At 36.6% G+C, this 6,898-nt stretch overlaps 1 pseudogene; it reads left to right on the top strand.

Moving 5' to 3' along the window:
- Positions 1-6,125: 6,125 nt before the first annotated feature.
- On the top strand, positions 6,126-6,662 carry LOC149560947 (putative nucleoredoxin 1-2 pseudogene; annotated as a pseudogene).
- Positions 6,663-6,898: the final 236 nt, after the last annotated feature.

The following is a 6,898-nucleotide window of genomic DNA, read 5'->3' as shown; positions in this document are numbered from 1 at the left end:
TGACATGATCATTGATGGTGGTAGCACTGATAACTTGGTATCAGAAGAGATGGTCTCTAAGCTGAAGCTCAAGAGGGAGAAACATCCCTAGCCCTATCGGATTGCTTGGGTAAAATATGATCATAAGGTCCTGGTAAGTGAAAAATGTTTAGTAAAATTCAAAATTGGGAGTTACCATGATGAAGTTCTCTGTGATGTTATTCCGATGGATGTTTGCATCTATTGTTGGGTAGACCATGGCAGTTTGATAGGCATGCAATACATGATGGTCATGCAAACACATACTCTCTAACAAAAGATGGAGTTCGCCACAAATTGAAGCCCATGAAAAAGGAAGGCAAAAAGGTATGTAGCAGTGTTAGGATTTGTCTTGTTGATGGAAGGATGTTTTTAGATGGCATGAAACATCAACATATGTGCTATGCTTTGATTCCTAGCAAAGATAAAGAAGGTAGTAGTGAAATACCACTTGAAGTTTCAGATTTACTAGGTGAGTGTGCACATATTATCTCTAATAATGTTCCAGATGGATTGCCACCAATAAGGAAAATCAGTCATCAGATAGATATTATCCCAGGAGCTAGTTTTCCTAACAAGGCTACTCACAGGATGACTCCTACTGAAACAGAGGAGCTAAATAGATAGGTTGAGGAGCTGTTGAGGAAGGGCTTGATTCGGGAGAGACTAAGTCCATGTGCAGTACCTGTAGTACTCACACCAAAGAAGGATGGAGAGTGGAGGGTGTGTACAGATTCTCGAGCTATAAATAGGATAACCATGAAGTACCAATTTCCTTTTCCAAGGATGGATGATCTTATGGACTGCTTGAGTGGAGCTCAGTACTTCACAAAGATAGATCTGAAGAGTGGTTATCACCAGATACATATTCGAGAAGTAGATGATTGGAAAACAGCCTTCAAGACCAAGGAGGATCTTTATGAGTGGTTAGTCATGCCCTTTGGATTGACGAATGCCCCAAGCACCTTAATGCGGCTCATGAATGAGGTACTTAAGAAGTTCTTGAGAAAATTTGTTATTGTTTATTTGGATGATATTTTAATTTTCAGCAAGAATTTGGAAGAACATTTATTGCATATTCATAGTGTCCTAGAAAGGCTAAGGGAAGAGAAACTGTTAATTAATCTGAAGAAGTGTATCTTTGCAAAAAGGGAGTTAGTCTATTTGGGGTTTGTTATATCACTTGAAGGTCTCAAAATGGATGCAGAGAAGGTAAAAGCCATCTTGGAATGGCCTACTCCAAGGTCTGCAACTGAGGTAAGATAATTTCATGGTCTGGTTAGTTTTTACAAGAAGTTTATTAAGAATTTAAGTGGCATATGTGCACCCCTAACTGATACAATAAGAGGGGATAGAAAAGAGTTCAAATGGACTGCAGCAGCTGCGAGAAGTTTTGAATTGCCGTAGAAGGTGACAGAACAGCCTGTGTTGGCACTTCTAGATTTTAGAAAAGTGTTCTAGGTGGATTGTGATGCTAGTGGCAGCGCGATTGGGGTTGTATTAAGCCAAGAAGGTAAGCCTATTGCATATTTTAGTGAAAAATTGAATGATGCAAAGAAGAAGTATTCTATTTATGATCAAGAGTTCTATGCAATAGTTTAGGCCTTAAAGAAATGGAGGCATTATTTATTTCCAAAGGTATTTGTTTTGTATACTAATCATCGGGCATTATAGTACCTAAATAGCCAAGGTAAATTGAATCAGAGGCATATGAAGTGGGTAGAGCTCTTGCAGAGCTATACATTTGTGTTGAAGCATAGAAGTGGAAAATCTAATAGGGTTGCAGATGCACTAAGTAGGAGACAGTTGTTGCTTACAGTAATGCAGGTTTAAGTAGTTGGGTTTGATGAACTCAAGAATTTGTACCCTAAGGATGTTGATTTTGCTGAAGCATGGAAAGCTTGTAAAGAGCCTGTTGTTGTAGATAGAACCAAGTGGTTAGACTATTTGATTCAGGATGGCATGTTGTTCAAGGGTAGTCAATTGTGCATTCCAAGGAGTTCCATGAGGGAAAATCTGATTAAGGAGAAACACAGTGGAGGGATGGCAGGACATTTTGGTTGAGATAAGAACATTTCCATTCTAAGAGAACATTATTTTTGGCCTCAAATATCACAAGATGTGAAAAGGTTTGTACAGAGTTGTCAAGTTTGTCAAGTTGCTAAGGGATTTAGCCACAATACTGGACTATATCATCCATTGCCTATTCCATCAAAGCCATGGGAGGACATATGTATGGATTTTGTTCTTGGATTGCCGAGGACACAAAGGGATAATGACTTAGTATTTGTGGTGGTTGATAGGTTCTCCAAAATGGCACATTTCATTCCATGCCACAAAACTCATGATGCTGTCCATATTGCAAACTTGTTCTTCAGAGAGGTGGTGAGACTACATGGTCTCCCAAGGAGTATAGTTTCTGACAGAGATACTAAATTTGTGGGGTATTTCTGGAGGACATTGTGCAAGAAGTTGAGAACAGACCTAAAATTCAGTTCCACACATCACCCGCAGACTGATGTCCAAACAGAAGTGGTAAACAGAAGTCAGGGCAATTTGTTGAGATGTTTAGTTGGAAATAAGCCCAAGGAATGGGATTTGATTCTACCACAAGTAGAGTTTGCTTATAATAACTCTGTAAATAGGAGTACTACAAAATCACCATTCCAAATTGTTTATGGGAGTAGCCCAAGGACTGCATGAGAGCCGAGGAAGATAGAACAAGGGGAGAGGACAAGTATTGAAGCTGAGGAATTTGCTGAACATATCACGCATCTACATGAGGAGGTTCAAGCACACATTACCAAGATGAATCAAGAGTATAAAGCTAGGGCTGATCAAAGGAGAAGACATAAGGAATTCCAAGTAGGAGATTTAGTCATGGTGCACTTACGAAAAGAAAGATTTCCAACTGGTACTTACAACAAGCTGAAAATGAAGAAATTTGGCCCCTGCAAATTTCTGAAGAAACATGACTTAGGAAATACATATGAGGTGGAGCTGCCAAATGGTATTCACATTTCTCCTATTTTCAACATTGTAGACTTAACAGAGTATCATGATGATGGTGCAGATGATGAGCCAGTGTTAGAGCCATGTCCAATTCCTGCTTCTAAGAAGGAGGAGATATAAGATATTCTAGATCATCGTGTGGGTAGGAGTACCAAAAATAGGCAGTATGAAGAGTATTTGGTGAAGTGGAGAAGATGGACGATCGAGGACTCAACTTGGATTTCAACAGCTAAGGCTTCCCATTTGGGATTTCCTCTACCATTCATAAAGTAACAGGGTCACTTTTCAATCTACCCTTGGTGTCTGATACAGGAGCATCCAGAGGTATAAGGGCAATCCTGTGTCACCCAAAAAAATATACTTAGACTTAGTTTCTATTTCCTGTGTTTTCATTTTTGGATACCCATTTGGGTCAAATAAAGGTTCCAACTCTCACAGTTTCACTATCAGTGTTCATGTAAATCTCAAAAAAATAGGAGTATGTAATTGAGCCATAATTTTGATGAACTAGGAGGTGTAAATTGGTTAGATGAATGAAATTTTAATTTAGAGCATTTTAGAAAAACAATTAGGTCAAAAGGCCCTACGGTTTGAAAGTTATTGTAGTTTTTCAAGTTGTGGAGACCTCCTAAGAACGCTTCAAAGTCAGGTTAGGGTCATTAAATGTCCTCAAAAAGGGCCAAAAAATGGGGGACAAGTGATGCTTTTCCATAGGACTATAGAGTGCTTCAAGAGCTTTCCAAAAATGTAAACGGTTCATCAATCGGAGCTACGGTGCAAAAGTTATGCCTCCCGAAAGTTTGGTTACCATTTCTGGATTCTTCTAGATTTGCGTCGACTTCTAACGCAGCTTTTGGAACCTTCTATTTGGTCGGTGGATGCCTACTTGCACTTTCTAGAATGTACTCCTAGTCCTTAACCCTTCAGGGTCTATTGAAGGAGATTTTAGGCATTGTAAAGGCAGTTCGGAGTGGAGTTTGAGAGAAGGTACTGAAAGGAGAAATTATCTCCAGATTTATGCTATTGTAAGCCCTTAGGGCATGTTTTGAAGTTTATTTTCCTGTACTATTTGTACTAGCGTATTTTTTCAGTTAATATAATTTCTCGTTTTCTGTTGTGTCCATTCTGTGTGGGTTGTGTCCCCATCACCCTGATGGAGAAACTGTAACAACAGATGACAATGTGATCGTTTCTCTCCACGGGGCCAAGGCTTATCCTTTTACCAATGCTTGCGTTACAAAGCTGGACAAAGAGTTAGAAGTAGCAGTAGAGAAATATCCAAAGCAAATAATGCATCTCCTTCATTAACATTCCCTAGAAAGTAGTCGAAGGGAGAAATTCAAATGTAGTGGGTGTGAAGAACTTGGGTTTGCTTGCTCCTTTTACTGCCAAGCATGTGATTTCGATCTTCATCTAGAATGTGCTTTGAAGGATTTTGGTGGAAATGAGAAACAACAGAAAAAAAATAAGGATTTTGATGCTAACAACAAGGGAGAAGAAGTCTTTCATGGAGGAGATGCTTTTCCAAGGGTTTAAGCGAGCAAGAAAGTAAAACTTTCCTAGGGATTTTTACAATAGCATTTTCAATGTAGTACGTGGAATATTATATAGGCTGTTTGAACATTATATCTATTTCTAGATTTAGCAATGTTGTCAAGTTCCTTTAAAGACACGAAACCATGAATAAATTTTCCAAACATGCGGAAACCTTCCATAGTTTGTGAATGATTACGGATACTATTGATAAGCATTTTAATGAATAGAGATGGAACAATACAAAGTACTTTTCTGAAAAGTAGATGTATGTAATGATTGTTTCTGACATTACTTAATTTATAATAGCTACTCATTTCTGATAGGGTTGTCATAAAGAATTCCGAAAGAAGGAAGAATAGAAACATGTATAGGTATAAAAAATCGTATTACAAGATATTATCTAATATCAAAATATAAAAATGATTCAACAATTTTTTTTTCAACATTATCAACGAAAACATTAATTCGTTTCATAATATTTATTCTGTCATATATATTACATTAAACATATTCTGAAAACCAGTGGAGATTGGATCCATTCTTCATTTCTAACAAGAAGATATTTATGCTTGTAAGTAGAAGATATTTATAATTGACTACAAAGTAGAAAAAATGTCCACATCTATAATTCATTTTCATTTTTAAAAAATACACTTAACAACTATATCATATACCAAAAAAGGACCACCAAAATACTGAACATCAAAATGATGTTGCTAATGTACAACTATAATTTCATTCAATATCATTCTTCAATGAAAAATACAATACAATAAGTTTAAACAATTATAATTTTAAGAAATACTCTACGTTATCTAAGAGCTTATTATAAGTTCTCACAGTCCTTAAATATCACACGAAGGAAAAAAATTAATTTAAAAGAAGTAACCCAATTTCAATTATTTAACAATTTTAATCTAAGAATCAAGTTTTAGTCTCTAATGTTTAAGTCATTAGATAAATTTAACCTTATTACCATTTTGATGAATTAACTACCCATATTATTCGACTCACATATACCATAGTCCATAACTTCTATAAGACACTACATATAATATTATGACTGTAGGCTTGAAATGTACCAATTCCATTGTTACCACAACAACTTTTATAGTTCTAGAAATATATTTCAAGAAAATGTTAAATTTATTTCTTTTAACATTTGTTTCTTCTTCTAGATCTCATCAATTCTCTCCAATGTTATTAGCTTTCCTTCCACTGCTCCTCATTTCCCTCCCAAATATTTCTAATCTCCTTTTCAATGGGTCTATAGTGCGGAAGGTGGAACATTAGAAGGAAAAAGTTGCACTCCTAACTCTACCTCATATGATTGAATTGTATATTTGCTTTAAGGTTATGTAGCTTATTATCTCTGTGAATAAGTAGGTCCACCTCAATAAACACTAGATTTTCTCAACAACCAAATAACTTAAATGCTTTAATTTGTTTACATGGCCATCTGTTATAGTTCTTAATTTTTAATCAATCCTTTGCATTGTAATGAGTAGAAATGTGTTAGAAGATTTGTAGAGTGATAAATAAGATGAAAATTCTTGACCATGATACTCCTGCAGGTGCCAATTTCTAAGCTCGAAGGCAAGATAGTTGGTTTATATTTTGCTGCTGATTGGTGTCCGGCTTGCCCATCATTCACACAAAAGCTTATTGATGTATACAACGAGCTCAAGGAAAATGGAGAGGACTTTGAGATTGTTTACCTCTCTAGTGACCGAAGCCGGTATGGTTTTAAGAAACACCATGGAAGCATGCCATGGTTAGCTCTTTCATTCGAGGACAAACTGAAAAAGGATCTAAGCGAGTGCTTTGAGAATAAAAGAGTTCTATCTTTGATCATAGTCGGAGCTGATGGAGAAACTGTGACAAAAGATGGGAGCACCATTGTTACTCTCCATGGGGCGAAGGCTTATCCCTTTACTCCTGCTTGTGTTGCAAAGCTAGAAAGAGAGTTAGAAGCAAAAGTGGAGAAACATCCGAAGGATTTAATGCATGGCTTGCACAAACATTCTCTGGGATTGACTCGGAGGCTGAACTACATATGTAATGGTGTCAGGAATCTGGGCTTTCAAGGATTCTGATAAGCAATCTGATGGAAATGAGGGTCTATATTTGATGTTAGGTGGTTATCGAATATGGGCACGTGAAGACGATGTTTATCGACGGGTTTAAGAATTCAAGAAAGGGTTTTGCTAGGGCTTTTTCTACAATAGGTTTTCAATATAATATATGGGCACTTGCAGCTTAATATATATGGATGATTATATAGACTTTCAACATAATGTATTGAAGATTTTATAGGCACTTAAAACTTAAT

Source organism: Cupressus sempervirens, chromosome 4 (assembly GCF_028749045.1).
Source record: "Cupressus sempervirens isolate cs-2001-9-10 chromosome 4, ASM2874904v1, whole genome shotgun sequence".
In the NCBI taxonomy this organism is placed as follows: Eukaryota; Viridiplantae; Streptophyta; class Pinopsida; order Cupressales; family Cupressaceae; genus Cupressus; species Cupressus sempervirens.
The sequence above is the reverse complement of the archived record's forward strand: the minus strand, read 5'-3'. Positions and strand labels throughout refer to the sequence as shown.